The 17,151-nt window shown below is 41.9% G+C and overlaps 1 protein-coding gene and 1 long non-coding RNA gene across 11 annotated transcripts in view; both read left to right on the top strand.

Annotated features, from left to right (window-relative positions):
• CTNND2 (catenin delta 2) overlaps window positions 1-17,151 on the top strand; it is a 1,014,682-nt gene that overhangs the window by 579,267 nt on the left and 418,264 nt on the right. The window lies entirely within an intron of this gene.
• Window positions 5,050-8,406, top strand: LOC146395441 (uncharacterized). Its single transcript, XR_014830758.1, has 2 exons — window positions 5,050-5,100; window positions 5,492-8,406. It is a non-coding gene; the product is annotated as an uncharacterized LOC146395441 (long non-coding RNA).

Here is a 17,151-nt window from a genome sequence, read left to right as displayed (position 1 = left end):
TGGTCCACTCATCCCTTCTATTTCATCTTGGTTTTGTCTTGGAAGATGGTACTTTTCTAAGAATTTGTCCATTTCTTCTAGGTTTTCTGTTTTATTGGCCTATAGTTGCATATAGTAGTCTCTTATGACCCTTTGTATTTCTGTGATGTCCATTGTTACTTCTCCTTTTTCATTTCTAATTTTATTGATTGGAGTCCTCTCTCTTTTTTTCCTGGAAAGTCTGGCTAAGGGTTTCTCAATTTTGTTGATCTTTTCAAAGAACCAGCTTTTTGTTTCATTGATCTTTTCTGTGGTTTTCTTTGTTTCTATTTCATTGATTCTGCTCTGAGCTTTATGATTTCTTTCCTTCTACTAACTTTGGGTCTTGTCTGTTCTCTCTCGAGCTGCTTTAGATGTAAAGTTAGCTTGGTTATTTGAGCTTTTTCTTGTTTCCTGAGGTGGGCTTGGATTGCTATAAACATTCCTCTTAGAACGGCTTTTGCTCATCCCATAGGTTTTGGAGTGTCACATCTTTGTTGTCATTTGCTTCTAGGTATTTTTTAATGTCCTCTTTGATTTCTTCAGGGATCCATTGGTTGTTTAGTAGCATGTTGTTGAGTCTCCACGTGTTTGTGTTTTTTGCAGTTTTGTTCTTGTTGTTGATTTCCAGTCATACAGCGTTGTGGTCGGAAAAAAATGCTTGATGTGATTTCAATTTTCTTAAAGTTACCGAGGTTGGATTTGTAGCCCAGGATGTGATCAACCTTAGAGAATGTTCCATGTGCACTTGAGAAGAATGTGTATTCTGTTGCTTCTGGATGGAATGTCCTATAAATATCTATGAAATCCATCTGGTCTAATGCTTCACTCAGGGCCTGGGTTTCCTTCTTGATTTTCTGTCTGGTTGATCTGTCCATTGCTGTAAGTGGGGTGTTAAAAGTCCCCCACTATTATTGTGTTATTGTTGATTTGTCCTTTTAAGATTGTTCTCAGTTGCCTTATATATTGTGGTGAACCTAGGCTGGGTGTGTAAATATTTAAAATTGTTATATCTTCTTCTTAGATTGATCCTTTGATCACTATGTAATGTTCTTCTTTGTTCCTTAAAATATTCTTCATTTTAAAGTCTATTTTGTCTGATATGAGTATTGCGACTCCAGCATTCTCTTGATTCTCATTTGCATGAAATATTTTCTACCATCCTCTCACTTTCAATTTGCATGTGTCCCTAGATGTGAAATGAGTCTCTTGAAGACAGCATATATGTGGGTCTTGTTTTTGTATCCCTTCAGCCAGTCTATGTGTTTTGGTTGGGGCATTTAGTCCATTAACGTTTAAGGTAATTATTGATATGTATGTTCTTATTGCCATTTTATGTATTGATTCGGATTTGTTGTTGTTGCTCTTTTTTCTTCCCTTCATTTCTTGTTCTCTCCTCTTCTGGTTTGATGAGTATCTTTAGTGTTGTATTTGAGTTGATTTTTCCTTTTTGTTTGTGTATCAATTGTAGATTTTTGGTTTGCAGTTATTCTGAAGTTTTGATATAAGAGTATATGTATATGAGATGGTTTTAAGTTGTTGTTCTCTTAATTGCAAGTTCATCTCCAGTGTCCCACCTTTGTACCCTCCTCTTCTCATGATTTCTGATTTTGGTGGTATAATTGTGCATGGATGATTTCGTATCTTTACTGTATATTTACCTTTACGGGTGAGCCTTGTCATTTGTGGTATTTTTGTTTCCTGTTGCTGTTTTTTCTTTTGTGCCTAGAGAAGTTCCTTTAGTAGTTGTTGTTAGTGTTGCTGAATTCTCTCAGCTTTTGCTTATCTGTGAAGCTTTTGATTTCTCCTTCAAATCTGAATGAGAGCCTTGCTGGGTAAAGTAATCTTGGCTGGAGGTTTTTTCCTTTCATCACATTGAGTATATCATGCCACTCCCTTCTGGCCTGCAGAGTTTCTGCTGAAAAATCTGCTGATAACCTTATTGGGGTTCCCTTGAATGTTATTTGTTTCTTTTCCCTGGCTGCTTTCAAGATTTTCTCTTTGTCTTTAATTTTGGTCAGTTTGATTAATAGGTGTCTCGGGGTGTACCTCCTTTGGTTTATTTTATATGGTACTCATTGTGCCTCCTGGATTTGAGTGAATGGTTCCTTTCCCATGTTAGGGACGTTTTCGGCTATTATCTCTTGGAATATTTTTCCTGTCCCCTTTTCTCTCTCTTCTCCTTCTGGCACCCCTATAATACGGATGTTGGTGCGTTTAACAATGTTCCAGTGATCTCTGAGACTCTCTTCATTTGTTTTCAATCTTTTTTCTCTTTTCTGTTCGACATCCATAATTTCCACTCCTCTGTCTTCCACCTAGCTTATTCATTTTTCTGTCTCCTGTATTCTGCTGTTGGCTGCTTCTAGTGAATTTTTTAATTTCAGTTATCATATTTTGCATCTCCTCTTAAGTTTTATCTCTTGTTTCTCTTTGGTCAGTGTTTCCTGTAAGTTATCCATCTTTGCCTCCAGTTTATTTCCAATGTCTTGCATCATCTTCAGCATCAACAGTCTAAAGTCTTTTTCCTGGGGGCTGAGAATCTCCTCATCACTTAGCCGATTTTCTGGGGTTTTTCCTTTCTCCCTCATCTGAGTTATAGTTCTCTGTCATCTCATTTTTATAGGTTTTTGGTGTGGTGACCTTTTTACAGATAATAGAGTTGTAGCCTCCCTTACTTCTGGTGTCTGCCCCCCTTGTGGCTAAAGTTAGTATGGGGACTTGCTGTAGGCTTCCTGATGGGGGGACCTGATGCCTGCCCACTGGTAGGTGGAGCTGATTCTTATACCTCTGATAGGTGGCGCTTTGTCTCTGGATGGGATTAGAGGCTGATGTGTACCTGACGGGTCTTTAGGCAGCGTATTTACTGAGGAGTGGGGCTCTCATCCCACCTGGATTGTTGTATGCCCTGGGGCTTTTCAGCACTGAGTGACGGGTGGGGCCAGATTTTCCTTAAATGACCACCTCCAGAGAAAGGCATGCTACTGAATATTCCCGAGAGCTTTGCTTCCAATGTCTTTTCCTCACAACAAGCCACATTCACCCCTGTTTTTCCAGGATGTCCTCCAAGAACTGCAGTCAGGTTTGACCTAGATTCCTATGGAGACTTTGCTTTGCCCTGGGACTCAGTGCATGTGAAAGTCTGTGTGTATCTTTTACGAATGGCATCCCCGGGAGTTCCCATTATGGCGCAGTGGTTAGCGAGTCCGACTAGGAACCATGAGGTTGCAGGTTCGATCTCTGGCCTTGCTCAGTGTGTTAAGGATCCAGCATTGCCATGAGCTGTGGTGTGGGTCACAGATGCAGCTCAGATCCCGTGTTGCTGTGGCTCTGGCATAGGACGGTGCCTACAGCTCTGATTAGACCCCTAGCCTGGGAACCTCCATATGCCACGGGAGCGGCTCAAGAAAAGGCAACAAGACAAAAAAAAAAAAAAAAAAGAATGAGATCTCCATTTCCCCCAGTCCTGTGCACAAGCCCCACTGGCCTTCAATGTCAGATGCTCCAGGGGCTCTTTCTCCCAGTGCCAGATCCCCACCTGTTGGAGTTTGATGTGGGGCTCAGAACTCTGACTCCTGTAGGTGAGTCTCTGTGAACCAGTTAGTTTCCAGTCCGTGGGTATGGGGTTGTTTGTATCATGTAATCGCCTCTCCTTCCTCTTGATGTGGCCTCTTCTTTGTCTTCTGGAGTAGAATATCTTTTTTTAGGTTTCTGGTCCATTTGATTGAAGATTGCTTAGCTTTAGTTGTGAATTTTGTTGGTTTTAGGAGAGAAGTTGAGCTCCAGTCCTTCTATTCCCCCATCTTAATCCCTGCATTCCTAAAGGTCAGCTTTAAAGTAGAGAAACGTGACAGACACTATCAGGCAGATGATTAAGGTCAGCATCAGCAGTGGTCAGTTATACTGGTAGCAGGTACTCCTGAAATCATGTGCTGAAAATAGCACTTTACCTCAGTGGTGTTTCTTGCATAATCTCAGGGTTTCTGGTGGCCAGGAAGTCCAAGATCAAAATTCTGGCAGGATTCGGTTTCTCGTGAGAATACTCTACTTGCTGGGACCTTGTGTCTGGACTCACGGAGGTTCAGGTTCTTCATGCCTCTGTGCAGAAGATTCAGTGAGAGACAAAGTGATAGGCAAGAAACAGATTTATTCAGATAGGAAGCTTGTAAGATATGCAAGTGGCCAGGCCAGGAAGCTTCTACCCCCACAATCCGGTGGGCACAGTGTTATAATCCAAGGAGGCCTCACTTAGTGGGTTAGGGATCTGGTGTTTCCGTGAGCTGTGGTGTAGTTCACAGTGGGTTAGGGATCTGGTGTTACCTTAGTTATGGTGTAGGCCTACAGCTGTAGCTTCAATTTAACCCCTGGCCCCGGGAATTTCCACATGCCACAGGTGTGGGCATAAAAAGAAAAAACAGGTTTATAAAAAAAGAAAAGAACAGGGAAATCTTTATACATTTCTCTTCAGTATGTGAATAAATGCACACAGGTAGCTGATTGTCATTGACATTGGCACAAACAGACCCCTTCTCCTTGACAGGCTTCTGTCGAATTCTTAATATTGGTTTTGCACTGGAAGACTCAATACCAATTTCTGTACTAGAAAAGCACCAGTAAGAAGACTACCATACCACACCAATTGGTGGTTTAGTAGTAGCTTCTTTGGATTAAAAACAACAGATATGGTGTTTCCACTGTGGTGCAGCAGGTTAGGAACCTGGTGTTGTCTCTATGGCAGCACAGATTCAATCCCTGGCCCAGTGCCGTCAGTTAAGGATTCTGTGTTTCTGCAGCTGTGGCTCAGATTCGATCTCTGGCCTGGGAACTTCCATACGCCATGGATCGCAGCAAAAAAAAAAAAAAGACAACAGTTGAAAAATGGGTGGGAGGATTATAACAACGTGTAGATCTCATCAATGGTGGTCTATTTAGGGAATTAATGTTTTAATAAATGTCACTGGCATTCAAATAATAATTATTCAAGTATAGTGCAATGACTGGTTGGATTCTAAAACATACACATGCACACGTGAAAGCTTTTAACCAGAAAAAAATCAAGGAAAAATTTGGGTCCTCAGAACTGTTTATTACACACCATAATTCTCTTTTCTCAAACTCTTTTATATGCCAAGTATTATGTTGAGTAAAGTAATAAAACTTTAATAAAGTGTAAAGAAATTATAAAATGTAAATATAGAGAATGACTAATCTACAAAGGAGTTTGCCATTTTTCCCTAAAAAATGATTAGGAGTTCCCATCATGGCTTAGTGGTTAATGAACCCAACTAGCATCCATGAGGATGAGGCTTTTTTCCCTAAAAAATGATTAGGAGTTCCCATCATGGCTTAGTGGCTTAGTGGTTAATGAACCCAACTAGCATCCATGAGGATGAGGCTTTGATCCCCGGCCTCAATCAGTGGGTTAAGGACCTGATGTTGCCATGAGCTGTGGTAGGTCGCAGATGCGGCTCAGATCCCGCGTTGCTGTGGCTATAGTGTAGGCGGGCAACTACAGCTCCGATTGGACCTCTAGCCTGGGAATCTCCATATGCCACGGGTGTGGCTCTAAAAAGACAAAAAAAAAAAAATGATACTGAACATTACTGGTGTCTTTCCCTTCCAGAATCATCGCTAATATCTGTGGGTATTTGTGAACCTAGAAAGCAGTAGAAAATAATACAGAGAGACTACATTTTAAGTTTGCCTTTTAGCAGCTAAATATCTAATTTTTGAAAAGGAATTTATGCAAGAATCTGTGATACGTCTAGTACAATCTGAGTAAGAGGCCTGTGTTGAAGATGCTGAGATGCAGAACATCTTAGTTCAGATACTTTTCAAGATATTTAAAGCAATTTATGAAGAAAGTTGCATACTTTAGCCTACTTTTGTCTGATATAACCCTTCTCCTTGGCTGTACATTGGGAATTTCACCTGTGCCCTTGGATAGACAAAAGCCACAGGCACAAGAATGACAGCTGAGCTTCGGTCCCCTTAGCAGTCAGCACCTTGGAAAGCAGAATGAAGACTTACCATTCCTTGCAGTCAAAATTGGTCTTTGCATCTTCATGTAACAAAAAAGAAGGGTCAGGAGCACCTTTTTCTGGATTTTTTTTCTTGGAAATATTCATAATTATCCCTAGCAATTAGGTCTGGAAGCCAGACTCTGAGTGTTCTGTATTGATAGATGACTGAGAAGCAGTTGGGGAGAAATAAAATGACACTCACTGAATTTTATCTGCCTTGTTGTCTATGTAGATATGAGACTGGTCATTGAAAACTCTGGTAACTGACTTATTAGTAAGGCACCAACTCTTAAATTGCTCTGCATCAGTACTTGATTAGGACAGTAGCAGGTTAGCAGTGAGCCAAGCTCCTGGTCATTCCATCCAGAATTCTGCTGCCAAAAGCTGCTCCCAGGGTGGAGACTTGGTTGGAAGCAAATTTTAAATAGGAGGCCTATATGGGTAAAAGTTCAGGAAAGGCAGGCAATCTGAACTTAGGGAAATTTTCCAAAAAGAGGCTAATTGCAGCAGTGCAGTGCATAGCATGCCTAGGGCAACAGCCACATCCTCCTGGGGAAAACCCATCTCCTACTCTTCCTGTTTTCAAAGTATTACTGCCTTCTTGCCAAGTTCAGAAGGTACCCTCCCTCCAGTAGGAGATTGCCTTCTCCCCACATTTCAGAGTGGATATTTCTTTGATTGTTCAAGATCTCCAACCTTAGGGGTCCTGATGAGGACCAACCTTGACTTGCATTCCTCAAGACTCTGTGTCAGCCCCAAATCTACCAGGCCTGACCCTAACCATCCAGAGGTAAGTCCCTTCTTAGAAACAAACAGGGAGTGTTTGAGCCCTTTCATTCCCTGGACCCATCCCCTGAGGGTCTTAATTCAGGGGGTCTAGAGTTGACCCCATCATCAGTGCTGTTTGAAATGTTATCCAGGTACACATCATGTATGTTCCCCCAGGTTTGAGATGCACTGAGCTGAATCCTACGTATGTGTGCCCTATTGTGTGCCAGATTCCTGTTTCCCCAAAATCAGCTGGGAAGCATTGTAATGGCAGGAGAAATGTTCCAGTCCACCCTATTGGCAAAGTCAGCCCTGTATATGGAAAGACGTGTTTTCTCCTAGAAGTGACTCTTGCCTCAACTAACCTGATCATGAAAGCCTATGCATGCCCCTTGGTGTCTGGTGGGGCTTGGTCCCCTAGAGCCAAGGTCAGTCACTCTGCAGCAGACTGCATGCTAAAGCCTGACTCATTGGCAAGGGCAGCCCACGGCGGGCCACATGGTACTCACACGTGATATCCAGCACAGCCTCGTGCTGGACCAGGGAGAGTGGGCTCCTGTTGAGGCACCATTGGCATGGCCAGCGTGTGGCTATGACCTTCACCTGTGCCTTTGTTGAGGCACTCCTGTCTGTTTAATAAAGCAGGGGGAAATAAGGCATTGATATGCCTGTCTTCAAGGCTCCAGAATGATGTCAGAGTTGAAATCCTCCAGCAACTAAGATACACCCACAGCTAAATTAGTATGTCCTGGCTTCTCCAAGGGTGGTCTATGGACCAGCAGCACCAGCATTGCCCAAGAACTTGTTAAAAGTGCGGAACCTCTGGCGCTTCTCCAAACCTATTGAGTCAGAATCTGAATGTTAAGCAGGGGACTCATATGCCCATGACATTTTGAGAGATGCTGAAAAAGCTTGTACATTCAAAGCTACCTTCTACCTACCCCAAGATAAGAGACCCAAAACAGACAAGTGCCAAACTACCACAGTATATCTGATGTGTTTCACTGGTGCTAGTGGCATCTTAGACAAGTAGGTATCCACAGGCCCTTTACTCCTGAGTACACCACCCACTTCACTGTAGACGTGACATGACCCTGAACTGAAAAAAAAAAGAGCGATCCATCCTAAGCATGGAAAGATATCAGCCTCCACATTCCTCATACTTCATTAACCACTGTGTGCATGCCTGCCTGTCGCAAAAGGAACTGAACAAAAGAAGCTTGATTTTCTAACAGCTTGGGAAGAAATGCTTGTGGTTAGGGAGGAAAGACCAAGGGTCATGGGCTGTTACAGGGGAAGACGGCAGAGGTACATTTGCACTTACTGCTGCATCCTGGCCATGATTTTGGCCTTTAAATGATTCTCACTGGATAGTACTTGAGTCCCAATAGATTACACTGTTCATCTGATAAAAGATAAGGTGAGGTGTCGTGATTACAATAAGTTGTATTGGAAACTTTCTCAAGAAGGTTATAGGAACAAATCCTTCTGTGTTTTGAACTTTGTCAGAGGCCGTGTGAGCATTGATGCTCTTCATGATAGCAGCCGAGCTGTATTACATTGACACGAGATATGAAAATCTAGAATTTATGAAAAAGATGAAACAGAAAGGCATTTTTTGTTTTCCGAAGCAGACTCATCATAGAATCATTTTATATCAGATGGCTTGTTACATTGATATAAACTTCAATGCCATTTGATCATTGACTACATATGAATTAATAATTTCTCTTCATAATATACAGCACAAATGAACCTTTCCACAGAAAAGAAAATCATGGACTTGTACAATAGACTTGTGGTTTCCCGGGGGAGTGGGAGGGATTGGGAGCTTGGGGTCAACGGATGCAAACTATTGCTCTTGGAATAGATTTACAGTGAGATCCTGCTGTGTAGCACTGAGAACTATGTCTAGATACTTACAATGGAGCACAACAATGGGAGGAAAAATTATGTATACATGTGTGTGCAAATGGGTCCCCATGTGTACAGTGGGAAAAAATTTTAATTTAATTTAATTTAAAAACGAAAAAAAATTTCCCTTCCACTTCCAGTCTGAAACATGGCCTATAGTTTAGGAAACATATTCATATACTTTAACATTTCTAACAACAAAAGATAAGATGTCAGATTAATTCAGTGAGTGATGATCATTTGCAAATGAAATTTAGCGCATAGACCTGACTCAAGATGCACAAGAAATATTTGAAGATCCTTTAAGTATTGAAATTCCTTTGTGAATTGGTATAGGAGTTGGAAGTAGATTTTGGAATTTTTATTTGTTTCAAAAGCAAAAATCAAGAATAAAAACAAGTCTTTATAATGGTGCATATTTCTCATACCTCAGGTGTACTGTTTAGCATCTCTCAGCAATTTACTGTTTTGCATCTCTCAGCAGTTTACACATTTATGATATAATAAAGTTAACTGAAATTATGTGACCTTTCGTATTTCTAAAAGAGCTTATTTGCTGAGGTCATTTTGCCCCCTGGAGTTTAATCATAACAAATACCAAGCTATACTTTTTAAGAAGTTCAAAGTACACAGAATAACTAGTTCAAAGCCATAAACTGTCACAGAGGAAAGGCTACCAGCCTGTGCAGGCCATGCTACTTGACCACATTGCTTAGTGATACCACCATATTGCAGGAAATATACCTTAAAATCAGAGGCATTCAGCAAGGAACAAGTTTGGGGGGGGGGATTTACAAGAAAAAATCTGCAACACACTTGTCTGTGAAAGTCCTATTTTGCCCGTCAAAGTTATGGTTTCCCCAACAAATAGTGATGCGTGAACTGATTGCACAATTAAAAAAAAAAAAAAAAAAACATGAATTCCTAGATTTTGCTTTGGTCTTTCCTTCATAGCACAAGAAGTTTCTGGCTCCTCTTCTAAAGACAGTTCTTTCTTTATCTCCAATAGGAAAACACTCAGCTCTGCCACCTGGTCACAAACTCATCAAGTCAGCTTGCTCTGGTTGACTGATCAATAAGTCATTTAGGCCCTTCTTTTTTTCTTTGCAAATGAGCAGGTGAATCTGGCTTCCAAATTTGAAGAGATCAGAACCGGGGCAGTAAGTCTTTAAGAACCTGATATTTGGAGTTCCCATCGTGGCTCAGTGGAAGCAAATCTGAGTAGCATCCATGAGGATAAAGGTTTGATCCCTGGCCTCAGTGGCTTAAGGATCTGGCGTTGCTGTGGCTGTGGTGTAGGCTGGCATCTATAGCTCTGATTTGATCCCTAGTCTGGGAATCTCCATGTGCCACAGGAGCGGCCCTAAAATGAAAAAAAAAAAGGAAAAAGAACTCGATATTGGTATTTCCAAATGAAAACATGCAAACATTTATTTCTTTGCCAAAACAAGTGAATTCACAGTAAATTAGATAACCAAAAATCGTATAGAATAGAAATAAAAGAATGCAAATAGGTCTCCATGAAAAACAGAATGACTCTGCCTCATTCTATTCAGTAATTTGCATAACATAGTAGTAAATGAGATTATTTGAAAGAAATTGAGGGTTGTGACACATTAGATATTGATTTCCTTTTTAAATTTTTAAATTATAGTTGATTGACTATGTTGTGCTCATTTCTGCTGTACTGCACAGTGACTCAGTTATACACATATATATGTATAAAAAGTATACACACACACACACACACACACACACACACACACACACATATATTCTTTTTATATTATTTTCCATCTTGGTCTATCCCAAGAACCTGAATATAGTTCCCTGTGCTGTACATACAGTGGGACCTCGTTGCTTATCCATTCTAAATGTCATAGTTTGCATCTACTAACCCCAAACTCCCAGTCCATCCCACTGCCTCCGTCCTCGCCCTTGGCAGCCACAAGTCTCTTCTCTGTTGAGTCTGCTTCTCTTCTGTCGATAGGCTCATCTGTGCCATATTCTAGATTCCACATAAAGTAATATCATATGTATTTGTATTTCTCTTTTTGACTTACTTCACTTAGTATGAGAATCTCTAGTTGCATCTTGATATTGATTTTTTTTCTTTCAGATCTCTCTGTCTGCCTTGTCTGGGGCAGGGAGGCTAGTGGAGTGATGGGGCATGGGGTGTGGGGTGCCCGTTCAATGTTCATGGCCACTCCCAGCTCAGATGGGCCCAAGTTGAACCTTTCAGGTATTGTGTTCAGGAATCAGCACTTCAAAGAGTCTCACAGATGATTCTGCAAGGAATAAGTGAAGACCTGAGAATTCATCATATTCTATGCAATGAAAATTCAAATGCATATGCATATATATGGATGTATTTGAGCTGAATCTTTGGTCATGCAGTTCTCATGAGTTTTTTTCTATAATGATTTTTATTTTTTCCAGTATAGCTGGTTTACAGTGTTCTGTCAGTTTTCTACTGTCCTGCAAGATGACCCAGTTACACATACATGTGTACATTCTTTCTCATGAGTTTCTTATATGCACTCTCCTGTTGAATATTTCAAATCCTTTTGCTGAAAATGTGGTTACCATGACGGTGAAATTTTGAGGTGAAAAAGTAATCTGTTCCGTTTTTACAGTCAGTTGTAGTATGAACTCAGTTCATATTCTAACTGGCATTTCTTTTAAAAGACAGTATGGATTAAATAGACCCTAAAAACATCACTTCTGTACATATTCCGCAGCGACTCTCCCACAAAGGGCCTTTGCTCTGGCTGCTGTCCCCCGTTTGAGAAACATGTGGCTCTTCCTGCAGCATGACTCTACCTCTGCCCTTGTTTCCTGCTGAAAAGTCAGATGCTCAAAAAGAACGATCTTGACCACCCGATGGAAACTGTACAGCCTCTGACCCTGTCCCCACCCTACTTTATTTTTCTTCAGTCCCTTTATCTCTAAATGGATGATTAACTAATTTTCAAGGCCAGGGACTTCATCTTAAGCATCATGGTGTCCAGAACGCCTAGAAGTTACTCACTCAGTAAACACGAGGTAAACGAATGAATATATCAATCAGTATGGATTAACTGGCATGTGTAAACGCTATATGTAAAATCGTAACATGTAGAAATTTATTTGCAAGTCATTCTAAAAGTAATAGGTGCTTCACGTTGCTGGTCAAATGGAAGAGAGCCCGTTGGAGTCTGGGGCCCAGGGAAAATGTGGGGAAGAAGCGTGAGACAAGCAAGGCACTGAGAATGCTTTGCCCCTTCAGCTTTGTAATTATTTTCCGTGTGAAGAACTCCTTATGAGTCCATCCCTGGCTTCCTCTTGGATTAGCAGATGTTTGTTATCTTTGCTCTGCAGCTTTAATTTTGCCATGTCCCTTTTTAAAAGGGATTTCACCTTCCCTTGGTCATTTCAATATTTCTTTCCCTTTTGAACTTCACTCTTTCATTCTTTGAAATGATCCATTACAAAGCAATGCTAATTTTTAACAAAAAAAGTAAACCCGTAAGATTTACATGTTGCTGTAATACTTCCCGAAGTTATCAAAAATTTGGGCATTTATATTTCAAAATTAAATCTCTTAAGTAGTTTTTGATATTTTGAGAGTTTAAGTAGTGTTTGCCTGTTTTTTTTTAAATCAAGAGATGTATTTTTACAAGATAACATAATTTCTTCTTTCTAAAATCAAAAGGTGGGAGAGTATTTTTTTTTTCTTTTTGGCCACCCCTGCAGCATGCAGAAGTTCCTGGGTCAGGGATTGAATCTGTGTCAGAGCAGTGACCAGAGCCACATCAGTGATAATGCCAGATCCTTAACCTGCTGCATCTCCAGGGGAACTCTGAGAGTATCTTTTTTTTTTTTTTTTTTTTTTTTTATTTTTTTAGTCTTTTTGCTATTTCTTGGGCCGCTCCCACGGCATATGGAGGTTCCCAGGCTAGGGGTCGAATCGGAGCTGTAGCCACCGGCCTACATCAGAGCCACAGCAACGCGGGATCTGAGCCGTGTCTGCGACCTACACCACAGCTCACGGCAACACCGGATGGTTAACCCACTGAGCAAGGGCAGGGACCGAACCCGCGACCTCATGGTTCCTAGTCGGATTCGTTAACCACTGCACCATGACAGGAACTCCAGAGTATCTTTTTTTAATGTTGCTTTATCAGTCACAGAGTCCTTTACACCTGATTTCTCTCACCTTGATCCTCCCTCGATGCCATATTGTACAGATGCATGCATAACTATCTGTATTTTGATGCTTGAGGAAACCAGGGCTCAGAGGAGTTCAGCAACTTGCTTTGATTTGCCCAGTTGGTTCAACGCAGATCTGGAGCCCACATCATGTCTTCCTATTTCAGGTTGTTTGGGCCAAACTGACACAAGAAAAAGCAGTAGCATTATTCCATGAGATGCTGTTTGTGTTTCCTTCAAGCTGGTGGACATTATACACCTGTGCTCCTGGGACCCCCTCTCCTGTGCAGGATGGAGTGCATGCTTTGAAGCTTCTGTGAAGGACTTGCTCTTGTCAGTGGTGGTGCTGGAGTGAAGGTGTCTGCCATGTAGCAGGGGATCGCCCAGCTCTAGGGCCCCTCCACTCTTTGGGGTCCAGTCTGCCCACCCCTATGAGCCCCTGGAGCCCATACCCCTTTCTGTTACCAAAGGCAGGTTCATGCATGCAACACAGTGAGAACAAACACACCCAGACATCAGCGTTTGGAGCAGAGAAAAGCTTGTTGCAGCCAAGCAGCCAAGCAAGAGGAGTGGGCGTGCTCAGATTACGCTGCCACGTTGGAACTTCCAGAGCCAGGAGTCGAATCTGAGCTGCAGCTGCCAGCTTACGCCACAGCCAAAGCAACACAGGATCCCAGCCACATCTGAGACCTACATGTAACTTGCAGCAACACCAGATGCTTAAACCCACTGAGTGAGACCAGGGATCGAACTCGCATTCTCATAGATGCTAGTCAGGTTCTTAACCTGCTTAGCCACAACGGGAACACCCAGTAAAGCATTTTTAAAAGCCAGGTGCAGAAAGGTGGTTGCAAGGTGTGTGATCAGCTCAGGAACAATTCTTTGATTGGTTGATGGTGAGGTCACAGGGCTGTTAACATGATCAGTCCTTAGTTGCCCATAGGTCTGGGGGCTCCTGATCACCAGGGAGTTAATTTCTTCCATTTGAGGGGGGCTGTTAGCATCTGTAAAAGAACTCAGCAAATCTGCAAGAGATCCTGTTCTGCCCGAGCATCGCATCGGCGAGCTGGTGACTGAGGTCCTAGGACAGGTGGTAGCTCTTTGTGCAGCGGCTGCCTCAGGCCTGGTCCTACAACAGTTTTCAGGTCCTTCTCAGTCCTCCAGGGCTCCTGGTCCTGCAGGAGGCCTGGCCTGCACAGAGCGCCTACCACAGGGCTGTTACAATACCCTTTACCTCTCCTGGATCACAGCCTCTCAGCCTGTGAGCCGAGCATGTTTCCAGCATGAGTCTTTCTAAACCCATTGATTTGAAAAACAATAGGAGTTCCTGCCTTGACGCAGTGGATCAATCATCTGGCTTGTCTCTGTGGAAGCATCAGTTTGATCTCTGGCCTGGTGCAGTGGTTTAAGGATCAGCATTGCTGCAGCTGTGGCATAGGTTGCAGCTCCAGCTCGGAATAGATCCCTGGCCCAGGAACTTCCATATGCCTCATCGGCTTCCAAAAAAGAAGAGAAGAGAGGGAGGGAGGGAGGAAGGGAGAGTATATGTGGAAGTTGCCAGGGCCCGGGCTCTCTAGACCCACAGTTTGTCTTGTGAAGAGGAGAAACAGAAAGGGTAAAAGCGTATGACAGCTTTGAAAGTTTCACATTGGATGATGTAAGCATTTTGGGAGAAACTGGTCATAAAGTACTATCTAGACACAGATATTATACTGGCAGGACCTGTGTCTGTAGTAGCTTGGGAACCATTGATGTAGGTGGTCTGGTCCATGGCGTCCGCTTTCCCTTTTCTCTTTGGCCCATCTGTGTTTCGACTCCCTTTGTCATGCTCCAGTTCTGAGCCCTCAGCTTGGTCAAGGTGAGGCTCTCAGAATTGTTCTCCACCAACATAATTGGCCTTGACCTCTGTGGCATTTTAACAAAGTCAGAGTTTCTCCAACATTTTTTTTTGTTATTATCATTATTCTAGTTCCTGGCAAAGATACAACTGTTTATTAATAGTGTTTTGAGTCCAGTGTGATACTGAGGACTCATTGTCAAATAGACGATGACGGTGAAAGAAAATTACTACCAAGGAAAAATGTAATTTCTTTGAATCAGCAAATAAATCCACCAGCTCATGAAATTTTGGAGTATATTCCCAGAAGAGGTGGTGTGAGAATTTTTTTCTCAAAACTTCCCCAAATGAAAGAGACCTTGTTAGTCCAGATCTGGTGTGGTCTTTCTCAAACAAGAGTGGTAGAAGATATAAATTCCAGAAGTTGCACTTTTAACCTTTAATTCCTGCCCGTCTTTTTTTTTTTTTTCTTTCCTTCTGTCTCTCATGCCCGTAACTGCTTGCCCACCCATGAGCCACTCAAACTTAGTCACAATGAATAAAAAGGAGTGTAAACAATGCCCGTTTTGAAATGCCTTATCTCAGTGCTATGCATAATGCTTAAATATGCAATGTATTTTGCACAAATGTGTCCACAGGAAAACACTCTGAACAGTTTTTTCAAGAGCATGCTAATAAAAAAGTATGGTATAACATTCAAATATTTAATAATATTACTATTACATTTTTCTTAATACCCGCACATAGAAATTCTGATACCCATAGAGGTAGATCTAGGATGCTCCTTGCTTGAGACCCTTGGTCATTAACTTCTGATTCATGATGTTAATAAAAATGTCCTAATGCCTAGTAAATGCTTATAAGACGGCGATTTTCACACGTGCCGTCAGATCATGTCAACACTTAAAAGGTCAGCAGGTCCTTTTCTTACTCATCATTGGATGTTTTTAACTGCTTAGAATCAAGTAATAATGACATAGTTACAATTCCAAAACTACCAGAGAGGGATAACTTTTGTTTAACTATATGACATTTGGATATAAAGACTGTTTCCTTGTTCTTACACTTGAAGTCCTTGGCAATATTCTCAAAACCTTCAGAAGTAGGAAGAACTGACAGCAGGAACTCAAGTCATATTGTACTTAAATATATTCCTGGAAAATATGAGCTTGGGATAATATTCAGTGTGATGTTGGCATTTGATAAATCAGATGCAATGAACCTAATTATGCAAAACAGTTATTTTGCATCTATCACTCCTCCGAACACTGTCTAACTCAGAATTTATTTAATTACCAGCAAAGGGAAAGGTAAGGAACTTGCCTACTTCGTTCCCTTCCCTTTCCTGAAAGCCTTCAGTGATTTTCATTAACACCCAATTTAGAGAAGTCTCAGCACTGCCCCAGTCATTCAGAATTGCCCTCTTTTCTGTTTATTTGAAGGTAAAGCTGCCTGCATAAAGTCTGCCAGTAAAACACTTATCTGTGGGCATTTGCAAAACTTTTGAGTGGCTTTGTCCTCAACTATACTAGGCAAGAATGTGAATATCTCTGGGGTTAGATGGTCCTGAAGAAGCAGCCTAATCATAAAGGTTTGAAGGTGTTGGCCCGAATGTGGTCACCCATGAAGGCCTTGGACCAGCAGGGCAGAAGTGGAGCTGCCAACAGACCCCATGAAAATCAAGGATTTCCAACCCCCTCTTGGCTTTAAGCTGGAATGGAGGGCTCCCATCCGGGATTGATCAAAGGCACTTGACAGTCAAATCCCAGCCTGCCATGTGGGTATTAGCTTTGGAGATTTAGCCGAAGGGTCTTTCCTAAAATCTCCTGTAGCCTCCCTTGGGTTTTGTGGGTGTCCTGCCCTCACCGCCGTTAGATAACCATCTCTTGATGCCCTGTGTTCGTCACTGTCCGTGGATGTCCTCCACTCCATCTGTCCCCATGGAGATGACCCTCCTGGCATGTCTGCTTCTGTGATTCCGGCTGTACCTCGGACAAAATATCGGCACACAACCAGCATCTATTTCATGTGTCACCTCCAGCTCTTAGCCCTCCTAAAATTCTGTTTCCTCTCATGCAGAGATGCCCTGAGCCACAGCACTGCTTCAAAGCCACACCTCTTCCCATAGGGTGCAAAAAGGAAAAAGAAAGACACAAATAAGAAGTTACAGATAGGACCAGGCGAGTAACGTGTAGCCTCCATTTATAAATTAAAAACAATTAGTGGCAACCATTTGTACCATTTCAGAAGAAGGTAGACTCAATGCAGATGCTTGAGTTAAGAGGCTAAGAGTAAAGGAGAATGTAATTTGAACACGCTTTTCTTTAAAATCTGCTTCTCTCAGGTTTCAGGCTGTCATAGGTCCAAGCATTTTGGTTCATTCATTGTTCAGGGAAAACT

The sequence above is a fragment of the Sus scrofa genome, chromosome 16 (assembly GCF_054392235.1).
Source record: "Sus scrofa isolate SSC_HxYL_T2T_F1_AM1 chromosome 16, Sscrofa_HxYL_maternal_Yorkshire_Landrace_v2.0, whole genome shotgun sequence".
Lineage (NCBI taxonomy): Eukaryota > Metazoa > Chordata > Mammalia > Artiodactyla > Suidae > Sus > Sus scrofa.
Note: the sequence above shows the minus strand (reverse complement) of the source record. Positions and strands in the feature narration are given on the sequence as shown.